The sequence below is a fragment of the Mesoplodon mirus genome (assembly GCF_964341445.2).
Source record: "Mesoplodon mirus genome assembly, chromosome: 12".
Taxonomy (NCBI): Eukaryota; Metazoa; Chordata; class Mammalia; order Artiodactyla; family Ziphiidae; genus Mesoplodon; species Mesoplodon mirus.
Window position 1 is genome coordinate 6,246,173 of NC_138988.1, and position 13,048 is coordinate 6,259,220.

The window sequence follows — 13,048 nt, forward strand, 5'->3', positions numbered from 1 at the left end:
GAAAAACTGGAAGGGTTACCTAAGGCTGAGCAATTTCCAAAAACACTTCAGGCAATTAGCATCTCACCGTGAGGGGCTTCCTAGCACAGAAGAAAGGGATCCAAGTATCTCAGTTCAAACCCCAGCTCAGCTAAGCTAGCTGTGTGACCTTGGGCCAGCCACTTAGCCTCTCCGAGCCTCTGTCAGCACTGTGCTTCCCCATCTGAGAACATCACATCCCACTTTGTTGTTATTCTTCCAGCATCTGTCTTCATCACCCTGCAAAGCCAATGGCTGTGTCTGCCTGTCCACTGTCGTGTCACCTGTGCACAGCAGGGGTACGATCCCTTCGAACTCTCCAAATCCAGCTCTACCTTCCCACTCCTCTGCTGCTGGCCCGGACGTTGCCTCTTTGGGTTTGGCAAAGATTTCGTTCAGGCCCAAGAACTTAAGTGAGGACTTTTTCTTCTGCAGGCCACTGGTCAAAGGCCAATGTCATTGTCTTGCCCAGTAATGAACTGCAAGGCTGTTCTTGTTTCTGGCTTGATTTAAGAACTCCATAAAGGAAGCAGAGTCAGGTGAATGGTTTAAGTGGAGAAGCTATATATCATGTACTCCCAGAAGAACTGGAGTGACTTCTACTAGGATCCCGATATCAGAACACACAACACAATCTATGTCTGTACCCCTACGTGGCAGAGAAAAAGCAGGGGTGGATGAGGAAACAGCTTATCTTTATGGGCAAGAAGAGTTTTAGAAAAAAGAGGGGAAAAACAACATACATTTCCATCTCTCGAGGAGTTTACAATCTGCTGATGGAAAGAGACAGGTAAAGCAGGTATTTATTTTACATTATGATGAGTGCCTGGTGTCACAGAAGCCCCTGGCCAGTCTGGGGGAGCAGGCAGAAATGAGAGAAGGGGATGGCGGCCCTATAGATCCCTTCCTTGCCCATGCCCACCCCTATTACATCTGCTTCCCCTACACAGAACATCTCTCATGCCCCCTGCCCACCTTGCCCACCTTAATTGCTTCCTGTTACCCTCCCTAATCACACGCTATGATGTGGCCTGACCAGGTCACCTGCTGGATGACCACATGCCTTCCCACCTCTGCCCGGAATATCCTTTCGTCACATCTCTACCCCCTCAAAACCTTATGTTTCAAAGCCCTGCTCACGCTCATTCATTCTTTCATTCAAGAAGTATTTCTGAGGGCTTACTATGTCCCTGACACTGTGATGGGCACTAGGGATATAATGGGGAAGCTGCAGCCCACGTCCCCAAGCTACTTAAAGCCGTGGGGAGACAGACAGTCACAATAACGAGTAATACGTGTGTGGTAGATGTGAGTCCAGAGAAGGGTCCTGGCCCAGCCTTGGTGGGGTGTGTTCAGGGAAGGCTTCCTGGAAGAGACTTCTGAGCCCTGACAAATGAGGTTAAAATGGAGAGAGGTGCTTATTAATGTACGTGAACCTATATAGTTATAATAATAGCTGACATTTATGGATGCTACTAGGAGCCAAGCACTGGGCTAAGCACTGCACACATATTAGCTCCTTTTTGGTCCTTACAACCCTATGGGAGCGAGTACTGTTACCATTCCCATTGCCACATGAGGAATCTGAGGCACAGAGGAGTTAAGAACTTGCTCCTGGTCACACAGCTACTAAGTGGCAGAGCCGGGGTTCAAACTCAGTGCAGCCCAGGGCCCAGGCTTCTGACCACTGCATTCTGTTGTCTCAGGCTGTCAGTGTTATTCTGACATTTCCTCTTTTCATTTAACCATGAACTTATCACAGACATCCTTCTAAATGGTGCAACCCAGGCCCCATTCTACTTAATGGCTGCAGAGGAAGGATGTCACTGGAATTTGAGCAGGGAAGTGATTTGATCAGATTCTTCCCTGGAAAACAGGCAGGGGGCCACCTAGGGGCAGGGGAGCTCTCTTGGGGTTCTGGGGAGGGAGGACCAGGCCTAAGCTCAAGCTGGGATAGGGAGGATGCTGAGGGAGGCTGAGCTCCGGGAACATGACCGGGCAGCAGGGGGCAGCACTACACCTCTCAGGGGATTCTGGAGTGGAAGAAGGGGTCCTGAGACCCCACACACACACCTTCTGCTTACAAGCCTCTTACAGACCCAGCATCTTTCCCTCTCGCCCCACCCTAGCCCGGCATGTCTGACTCTCCCTGAGCACACCCCAGCTGGCACTTCCAATTAAGAGTTATCGACCATCGGGGCTTCCCTGGTGGCGCAGTGGTTGAGAATCCACCTGCCAATGCAGGGGACACAGGTTCGAGCCCTGGTCCGGGAAGATCCCACATACCGCAGAGCAACTAAGCCCATGCACCACAACTACTGAGCCTGCGCTCTAGAGCCCAAGAGCCACAACTACTGAGTCCACGTGCCACAACTACTGAAGCCCACGCACCTAGAGCCCGTGCTCCACAACAAGAGAAGCCACCGCAAGGAGAAGTCCACGCACCGCAATGAAGAGTAGCCCCCACTTGCCGCAACTAGAGAAAGCCCACGCACAGCAGCAGAGACTCAAAGCAGCCAAAATAAATAAATAAAATAAATAATTTTTTTAAAAAGAGTGATTGACCATCAGTTTCAGTTCAGCTGACATGTGCAGATGTGGTGTCTATGGAATTCTTAATTCACTGAATATTCTTTACCCAGGAGGGTCACATCTATTCTATCCAAAGTGCAAAAAACAAAACAAAAACTCCACAAGTTACCCAGAAGCACTGCTTTAACACCGTCCTCTAGTACCACGCCATCCAGCCCCACCACATTCGGCCACCTGTCAGTCCTACTGCACCTGCTCCAACAGTCTTAGTCTGTCCACTTCTCTCCAGGGCCACCACCACTGGTCTGAGTGACCTTCCTCTCTCACCTGGACGACTGCAATAGCCTCGTTCCTGGTCTCCCAGCTCCACCCTAGCATAAGTTAGTCCACATCTCTAGCCTCAGTTTTCTTATCTCTAAAATGGGCACACTGATACTTCTCTCACAGGGCTGTGGAGAGGACGGGGTGACATAATGAACCAAAAGCCCTGGCCGGGAGTGCCTTCTCAATAGATGACAGTTCCTTTCCTCCATCAGCTGGCTGGGAGGGATGAGAAAGGTGAGGGACTCTTCTGCTTTCATACTCTGCTGGTGCACATACGAAGCAGGCACCAGCGGCCTCTGCACCCCCCTGCCTCTCTTGACCTCACTCCCCCAGCTACAGGGCTTCTTGCCTGCTTCCTGCCTCTTGTTTCCTTCCATATAGTGGGAGCTCCTCTAGCTTCAGACCCTGGCCTCTCTCCCACTCCTCATTCACTCTCCAGGGCCCGTGCACGGTGCCACGTATTTATAAGAGAGTTTGAGAGATGAAATAGCCAAGTCATACAGGCTCTTCTGGGCTGCTCTTAGGAGCCAACCTGCCTGCTGGGAGCCTGCATCCAACTGGGCTCTCAGTCAGCCGACCGAGCCTAGGAGAAAGACCTAGGCTCTGCAGGAACCCAGCCCTGCCCACCCCTGGGGCAGGTGGGAAACCCATCCGATTCTAGCCTTCAGCATTAGCAGCCCACATGCTTCAGTGTCACTTGGATCAGTAATAACGGTGACATTTTGTTCTCCGGCTACCTTGCTTTTTGTCTTAATACTCAGTTGGTCCAGAACTCAGGCCGGGCAGAGGAGTGCTATTTACTGGCCCCTCCCGCCCCCCAACAGGACTAAGCAGCGGGAGAAGACCCTGTCCGCTGTTCCTACCTTGTTAATGGAGATTCTCAGGGCCTCCCTCATCAAGCCCGGTGCTCGGTGCTGTGAGAACCAATCAATAAATGACTGACAAATACTTACTAAGCTCCTGATACAACCGTGAAAATAACTCATCTTTGCTCAGTGTTACTTACTACTTTTGAGATGCCTAAAAAGCATTTTCAGGTACTCGAATGCTACGAAGTGCTGGTATCTTCACCAACTTGGTGGTCTTTACTGCCATTTGCATGATCAGGGTGTGTGTCTTTCAGGATCTAGCTGTGAACTCACTTCCTTCATCAAATAAGTTTTCATTACACACCTGCTAGGTGCCAGGTGCTGTTAACAAAGGCACTGCAGGTATAGCTGTCAACCAGGCAGATGACACCCCTACACTCCTGTACTGTGATCTGGTAGCAGTGACGAAGAAAATCAACAGACAGGGACTGGATTGGGCAGGGGTCAAAACGGGGTAGTCGGGGAAGGGCTCTCCAAGGAGGGAACATCTGAGTCCTCAGTGACGGGAAGGTGCCAGCCATTGCAAGACCTGGGGGAAGAGGCTCTCAATAACGCTGTGAGTGGTGGTACTATTATTAATATTAGGATTCCCCTTTTACAGATGTGGAAACTGAGGCCAGGGAGGTTAAAATGCTTCCTCCAAGGCCAAAAAGGTAACTATTTATGGCACCAGGTCAAAACTCTGAAACCCCAACTATTGCCACCAAACCCACTTGCCTGTAGGTTCTAGAACTTTTAAAAAGAATCTTAACCTCAGAGATCTTCAACAAAGTAGCATGCAGCACACCCTCAGGAGCCTCCAGTTTAATCTGAGAAAACATCTTTACACAAAAACACTCATCACACAAGGTGGGTCACAGATTAATGTATAGGATTAATACAGTTTCAAAAATTTTAAATCCAGTGGGATTTATTTTGAAACCTGACAAAATGACCCCCAATTTCTTGGGGAAAAAGAAATCCATGTAAGATAGTTACTTATTCATCGGTTTGTTTAATAAACACTTACGAGTTGCCAGGTTCTGCTGTCAATGCTTTTCAAATATTAATTCTTTCAAACCTCATGACTCATTTAATACTCATAACAATCCTGTAAGTTAATACAGTCACTAACCCCGCTTTCTAATCAAGGGAATCAAGGCAAAGATAGGGTGGATGGCCTGCCTGAGACACACTGCAAAGTGGTGGAGCCAAGATCCAAACCTACGTCGTCTGGCCCTGGAACCTTTGCTCTTTGCCATAAACTGAATTTACAAGTATCATTTACACAATTGAATTTATATGTACAATTACATTTTGTCTCTTTGTCTCTTTCTACCTGACATGAACTTGTTTTCAGAAGGTCCGATTTAAATGCAGAATTCATGGTTTCCCCCAAATTTGCTGTGGGGAGCCCTCGAGAGGCTCTTGGAAAAGTTAGACCATCATCCTCCAGGGAGGCGGAAACTAGCTCTATCAGGGGCCCCTCAGGGTGGACGTGCCATACGAACAGTTAGATGCTTCGGACAAAGGAAAGAAAACAGGCTTCCACTGGGGGCCAGCATCAACAGTCACACTGGCAGACACTGGGGATCACGTGTGTGTGATGGAGATGGAACTGGGCTTCACTTGCACTGGGGGAGAGGGCCAGTGGGATGGATTTATTTAGTGATGATTCTCTCCAGGAACAGAGAAAAGCCATCTAGTAGATAAATGAAGTTCTCCTAAAAGAATAAACCGAATGAGAACTGCCTAGAAAGTTTGAAAGAAAGAAAAAAAAGAGAGAAAAAGAAGGGGAAAGCAGATGCCTTTGGGAGCTGTTAACATTTATGCTCCGCAGAGAATCCTCCGAGCAGCACGGCACAGACCTGCACTGCTCTCCTCCACCTGCGTGGCGCCCAGCCAGCGTCTGCCCTGGTCCTGCCATGACCCTGTCTGATGCTTGGCCGCCCGAATCAGCAGCAAGTTCAACACGTGAACAGCTGGGAAGGAGACCCATTGCTGAGGAGTGGGTGTCCAGGTTGCAAACCCTGAAATAGAAAACCATGTGAATGGTGCTCCCTGGAGTTGTACGGCGCTGCAGCCCTGCCTCTAAAGATGCAGAGCAATTGAGGATCTGATGCAGGTGGCGGAGGCAAGGAAAGGAAGAGCGAGCCAGCAGGTGGGATGGGGACAACTAGAGAAATATGTGAAAAGAGAACTGAGTGAGACCTTCATCTTACACCCAAACCCAGACAGGTTAGACAGTGATAATTTACTGTGAAAGATGAAACTATTAAAACAATTCACAGCTAGAAACCTTGTCTTCCTAGTCTGAATAATGGGGGTAAGAGTAGCTACCTCATGGCCTTGTTATGGGGATTAAGAGAGATGATCCAAATTAGCACAGGGCCTCCTGTTTTAGTAAAAGAGGATTGAGGGATGATTCAGCTGACAAACTTGCCCATATCCAGCCACCCCGGGGGTCAGAGGGAAATGGCTGGAGGGGTGTGGCCCCAGGTCATAATCTGGGGATTTCAGGCAAACTGATATCAAAGAGGGGGAAAGAGGACGTGTGCATGGATGGAGTCAAGTCCCTTCATCGCGGGCACCGGAGAGTAGTAATTCACAGCATACACTGTCTGCAGACGCAGCAATTTTAGAAGCAGGAGGAGACGGGTACCAGACTCTCACCCTGGGCTGAACTTCCTTCATCTGGGATCCTTGGCTGGAAAAACCCTACCCAGAGCGCAAGGCCGGCTCTCCCCACAGCACTCAGGACAGCTGGGTTCACAGACTCTGCCCACTTCCTCCTGAGGCAACCCGAGCCTCTCCCTGTTGGAAAGTTCTGCCTTGGACTGAGCTGAAACCAGCTGTCCTCCCCACCCTGCACTTAGCTTCCACCCGGTGGGGGTCCTACTGGTCCATTCTACCAAACTCTCAACAAGAACAACACCCAGCTTACATAATCTCTTCTAGAGAACCAAGGAAACGGGAACACAGCCCACCTTGTTTTATGAGGCCAGCATAACAGTGATACCAAAGTCTGACAAGTAAACACCAAAAAGGAAAACTGCCAGTGAATCTCACTCATGATGTTAAAGTCCTCAGCAAAAAGGTGATGAGAAATAGCCCAGCAAAAAAGATGCAACAGGACAACTCAAGCTGGGTTTATTCCAGAAATGCAAAAATCAATGTAGTTCACCATATTAACAGATTGAAAAAGAAAAATCACGACCATCTGAGCAGAAGCAGGAAAAACATCTACTTCCGTTTATGACTAAAAAGAAAAGAAACACTTGGCAAACTAGGAATAGAAAGGAGCTTCTTTAATTTAGTAAAGATTATCTGCCAAGGAAATTCCCTGGCCGTCCAGTGGCTAGGGCTCGGCGCTTTCACTGCCGGGACCTGGATTCAATCCCTGGTCAGGGAACTAAGATCTCACAAGATTATCTGCCAAAACCCTAGATAAACATTATACCTAACTGTCAAATGTAGACAGCTCTTCCATAAGAGAGAGAGAGAGAGGAAAAAAAAAAAAAAAACCCAAAGGGAAGAAAGGATTGGAAAGGAAGAAACAAAACTTATTTGCACCTCCTGTAACTGTATACACAGTATCTCCAAAATAATCTACAAATACATTTTTTTTGAATTAGAAAGTTTAGCAAGATTTCCGGATACAAAATCAATGTGCAAAATGCAAAAATATTTCTCCAAAAAAGCAACCAACATAGCATAATTTTTAAAAAATATATGTGTAGATAGATATAGATATACCATTTACAATAGCATACAAAATATCAAATAACTAGGAATATATCTAACAAAAGATGTGCAAGACCACCAAGGGACATTAGGAAACTGGACCTAAACTGTATCCTAAATAATGAAGAGAGATACCATGTTCATGGAAGTCTAAATACTGCACCCTCCACCCCCAAGGGGCAATAGAGAGCTCAGCAGGAACACCTGGCAGATCAGAGTAACCTGGGCTTATATTCTACCTCCTGTTGCTTCTAAAATGTGTGACTCTGGTGTGTTTGACCAAGCCCTCTGAACCCCTGTTTCCTCACCTGTAAAACATGGATAGCCATTCCTGCCTAGTTGTGAGGAGTCAATAGATAATAAAGCACTTTGTGGGGGGAGGGGAGGGATAAATTTGGAATTTGGGATTAACAGAAACACACTACTATATATAAAATAAATAAAGAACAAGGACCTAATAGGAAACTATATTCAATACCTGTTTTATATATATATATATATGTATATATATATGTATGACTGAATTACTATGCTGTACACCTGAAACATTGTAAATCAACTATACTTAAAAAAAAAAAGAAAGAAAGCACTTTGCAGAGTGTTGTATAAAAACAGGGATTCTTATGACTAGCATTTTTGCCCCTTGTTGGTCTAAGGGTAGGGAAAAAGCTCTCTCTCCCAGATTAGGCCAGCTGTGTCTTTGCTTTTGCTCATCAACTTGTCATCAAAGGCACTGTTGAGTGCTTATTCTGTATACAACATTTTTTCATTCAGTGCTCACAGCAACCTATAAGGTGGGTGCTATGTTAGCCCCATTTTACAGATGAGAAAGCTGAGGCTCAAACAAGCAACTTGTCATTCATATATTCATTCATTCATTAGACATTCATGAGCCCCTTCTATGTACCAAGAGTTGTGAATACCCTGGTGAGTAAGATGGACATGGTCCCTGCTCTTTTAGAACTGACAGTCGAGGTGGGAAGACAAACAAAAATCATACCACAACTAACAAGCTGGCAGAACCGAGATTCAAACTCAGGTCTGCTGGACATGGGAATCCATGCTTTTAACCACTCCCCGAGGTGCCTTCCTCAACTTCCTCTGCTCCATCCTCTCTGTTGTGATGATGTAATGGTTTCTAACATCCACTCTGCTGGCAGCAACAAGTTTCAATGGGTCTTGCCATCCAAGCTGCTGCACAAATTGAGGGCTGTCAGCTTCGATCCTGGCCCATGTGATTCTCATGCATTATCACTGGAGAGTTACAGCAGGGAAGATGAACACATAAAGAGGAGGGGTATCCTGTACCCCCCTCCCCCCAGCATCAGCAGCACTGTTCCCAATGAGGGTGCGCCTGAGTCCTCTGCCACCATTAACGGCAGAAGTGAGTCACTTATAAGTAAGATACGGGAGCTTTATTATAATTACATCCCGAGATTCAGAAATGCTCAGCGTCACTGTGAAAGGGAGAGCAGCAGGTGACTGGGCTTGAATGATCCTCTGCCAGGTACGTCTTTCAGATAAAACGTCTTGGATCAGGAGCAATTACAGCTAATGCCCAGCCTGAATGCTAATGAGAATTACTTACAATTGCTTGTAATTCTTTGCCATTTACATTACCTGTTTTTTTCCTTTTCTTTTCCACCCTGGCATTAACCCTGAGAAACAGACACTAGAAGATATGATTAATGGCCATTTTGCAGATGAGGAAATTGATGCTCAAGGTCACTCAGCTCAAAGGGCCAGGGCTGGAGTTCTAATCCTGAACTTTTTTTACTGCACCATTCTGTCTTTAAGGGGGAAAAAACCCCAGAACTCTGGGTATGTCTTCTCCACCTGGAAGGTGCACAGAATATCAATCTGAAAGGCAGCTGGGGTGGCGTGTTCTGCTGACGTCTTTGCGTTGGTGAGGACAGGGCAGACCTTATGAAATGAACTTCACACCTACCTTCTGCCTTCCCACAACCATCAAGAGGCCCACACTTGTCCCTGAGAAATGACCATGAAGAGAGAACCTGGGCAGAAAGATAAGAAGAATCCTTCTCGTGCCCCACAAGCCAGAAAATTGTCCCAAATCCATGCCCCTCAGAAACATGCCAGAGCATCAAGTTCAAGCTGCAGTGTGAAGGAGTGAGGTTTGCAGTTAACAGTGGTAATCATGGTAATGCCCAGCATTTGCTGAGTACCTCGTAGAGCACCGGAAGTTTTAAATAAGTTTGCACTGGGACTTGAGGTTTTAGGCTATTTAAAGCTTGAGCCTACACTAAGACTTCTTACATTACATCTAACACTAGACTACTCGCACTTTATAGACGAAAAAGCAAGCGTCTTAAGGAGGTCAGGCAGGCAGCTCGCAGGTGGCAGAGACAGGTTACCAAGCTGGGTCTGTTTGACCTTAACGGTAACAACAGGGACAACTAACATTTAAATAGCACTTTTATGTACTGCCTCATAAACGTGTATTGTATCTAGGTGCTTTATGCGCATGAACACAATCAGTTCTCTCACCAACCCAGTGAGGAATGTGCTAGGAATACTCCCATCCTAAAAATGGAACAGAGAGGTGTAGCAACTTGCTCAAGGCCACGGAGCCCGTAAGTGACAGCTCTGGGATCTGAGCCAGCTCCAGAATCCACACTTTTGATCTCTTTGCCATGCCTCCTCTTTGTTATAGAAAGGCCACACCATTTCCACCGGGCACTCCTGGATTGTAAAAAGGAAAGTGCAAACAGGAACATGGAATTCTGAGAGAGTCCGAGGAAAGGAAGATCAGATACAAGTTCTTCCTGCCTCGGCCAGTCAGCCAAGGGGGGAGCACTCCCAGCCCAGCACTGTCCAAACTCCTCTGGGCTGCAGGGGCTTGCAGGCAGCTCCTGCCTCCACCCAGCTCTGAAATCATGTCCGGGCAGTGCTGAGCCATCTCCACCCTCTATCCTGGAGGGATTCTCTCTCACACATGAAAATGGTATCAGGCTTCCCTACAGACTTTCCCTCCATCAGGGGAAATACCTCTTGAGACGGCAGGGTAGCCTCAGGCAGCCTCGGGCTTCTGTGTGAGGGTCCAACCAGCCCTGGGTCAGATTGGGGACCTTACGTGGGGCTGTCAGGGATTCCTGTGAGTGATAACCACTCAGCAGCAGGCCTCCTACACGACACCTATCACAGAGAAAGGAGAGCGGTGCAGGGGCATCGGGGACCCTGTAGCCTGGCATCTCTCTATTTTCACCTTTGCTGCTGCCAGTCACAAGCAGAAGGGACCGAAGGTCCCATCTACAGCCTGAGTGTCACTGACAATCTGGAAGGAGTCAAGGAAAACCTGTGTTCAAATCCCAACTCCTCCACGGACCACGTGGGCAACCCCAGGCAAGTTACTTAACCTCTCTGAGCCTCAAAAGACCATCTGTTCAAGGAGCCTAGTAATAATAGTGCCCCACTCTGCAAGGCTGCTGTGAAGACTAAGTGGGATGATGCATAATGATACCCTGACGGGTCCATTCTCTCTCTCTCTCTCCCAGTCTGTTTGTGCCTGCCTGACTCCAAGATTAAAGCTAAGACTGGGGCATTCAAGACCTCCCTATCAGATCCCAGCTCTGCTCTCCTTCATGCTCTGGAGACACACTCCATCTGTGCTCCAGTCACAGGGACCTAGGCCCCATCATGGAATGAGTGCCCCAAGTACCTTCCGGCCGAGGGCCTGGTTCATAGTACTTAGCCTCAGCACCATTCCTTCATCATCGGGCTCCAGGCCCGAGGTGGGAGCCCCCTGCCGGAGGACAGCAACCCTGCCTGGAGCATCTCTGCATTACCAGCTCCCAGGCGGAGCGGACACCTCAGAGAGATTAAGGGATTGGGGTGGGGTCTCTTTGGGGGGCGGGGGGGAGGGGAGAATCACCCGGAGAAGGAAAGAAGTTTCCGTGAAGAACTGCTGCGTTCCAGCTCCTGACTTCCTTGGCTCCTTCCAGAAAAATCGAGACTAGCTTCTGGAATTTGGCTCCTTTCACCTGAAAGGGCAGCCCCAACGGGCTTCTGTCGCCAGAATCCACTCCCTGACAGTAAGGGCCACGCATCTTTCCACAGGATCCTCCGCGAGGCACAATGAGGCGGTGGCGGTCCGCCCCGGGTTTGCAGCCGTGCTGTAGGAGAGCATGGGCAGCGGTCTCCACACTTTCCACACCAGACCCCTGGTGACGCGGAACCTGGGGCTTGCCCGCATGTGATTAAGTGGTGTGGGTCAGGCTGACTCGGGTTCAAAATCCTGGCTCTCTCCTTGACTCGGTGGTGCTCCTGGTCACAACTTTCCCTCTCTGAGCCTCTTTCCTTCTCTGTAAAATGGGTATAATAATGCCGGTTCATCAAGTTAAAGGGAGAACCGAAAGAGATCACGGATACCCACCCAGTGCCTGGCGCATTCAATGCACTCAAGAGATGGGCTCGGACTGTGGGGAACATAAAACTCAGAGCCTAGGGCAGCTCTGAGAAAAATGGAGACTCGCCCTCCCCTGTCGGAGCCGGAGGCAGACGCCTGGGGCGCGCACGCTGGCGAACCCAGGCAAAGCCACAGGTGTGTGCAGGTCGGGCGGGGGCCAGAGCTGGGTATCAGACAGGGTGCCGCGGAGCCAGCCGCGCTCCGGGACCCTACCCGCGCCGCCCACAGTCGCCAGGGCCCCGGAGCGCGCCCACCCCACGCCGCCGGCTCCGGGAGCTCTGCGGCTCCGTGGGGATGCCCAGACCCAAGCCCGGCCACGCACAGCCTCGCCCCGCAGCCGCGGCCGCACTCCAGCCCCTGCCCGCGACCTGCCCGCGCTCCGCTCCGACTCACCGGCGCCGGCTCCCGGGAAAGTTTGGTGGCGAGGCGTCCGCGGCAGCCAGGCTGCTCGGTGCTCGGCGCCCGGCGGCGGCGGCGGCGGCGGCGGCGGCGGGGGCGCCGAGGGCGCCGAGGGAGCGGACCCGGAGGCGGGGCGCGGTAGGAGGAGCTGCGCCGAGGGGCGCCAGCCCAGAAGGCGGGAGGGAGGCGGAGACCTGGGCCCCCGGGCCTGCAGTGCCCCCGCCTCCCGCTCTGTGCTCCTAGGCCGCCCCCCTCTCCGCGCACGCTGGAAGGGGAGCGAGGGGGCGCCACGGGCTCGGACCCCTTCTCCCACACCTGCCCCAGGGTCAAAGCTGCTCTCGCAGAGCGCCCCGGCCTCCGGCTCTGCACGGTGCGGAGGTTCCTGGGGTCTGGAGGGAGAGGTTGAAAGCAGGATCAGAACCCTGGTGAGAACACCCTCCCGCCACACACACACACACCCAAGGGCAGACAGAAATAGATGAGTCAAAATAAAGCAGAGAGAGAGTCAGAGATGCGATGATGTTTGGCAAAGTGAACCACAGCCCGACTGACAAAGACATCTAGTGACACCCCACTTCTCCGTGTCCCTGCCAGAGAGGCCAAACTAGAAAAAGACAGACAAAGCCAGGCAAAGACTGGGATTGACAGATGGAGACCCTCCCCCTAGAGCTTCCACGGGGAACTAGAGAGGACCCCCAAGGTCTAGAACCCTACACCCCTCAGCTGTTTCTCCCCAGCCGCTCAAATGAGCTCGTTT

The 13,048-nt window shown here is 50.1% G+C and overlaps 1 protein-coding gene across 1 annotated transcript in view; it reads right to left on the minus strand.

The window, feature by feature from the left end:
* The window catches only part of HRH1 (histamine receptor H1), an 86,575-nt gene extending 74,257 nt beyond the window's left edge, over nt 1-12,318 (minus strand). Inside the window, exon 1 of the mRNA XM_082638758.1 lies at nt 12,286-12,318. The gene's annotated coding sequence lies outside the window, so the exon portion shown is untranslated. The remainder of the gene's footprint in view (nt 1-12,285) is intronic.
* Nucleotides 12,319-13,048: the final 730 nt, after the last annotated feature.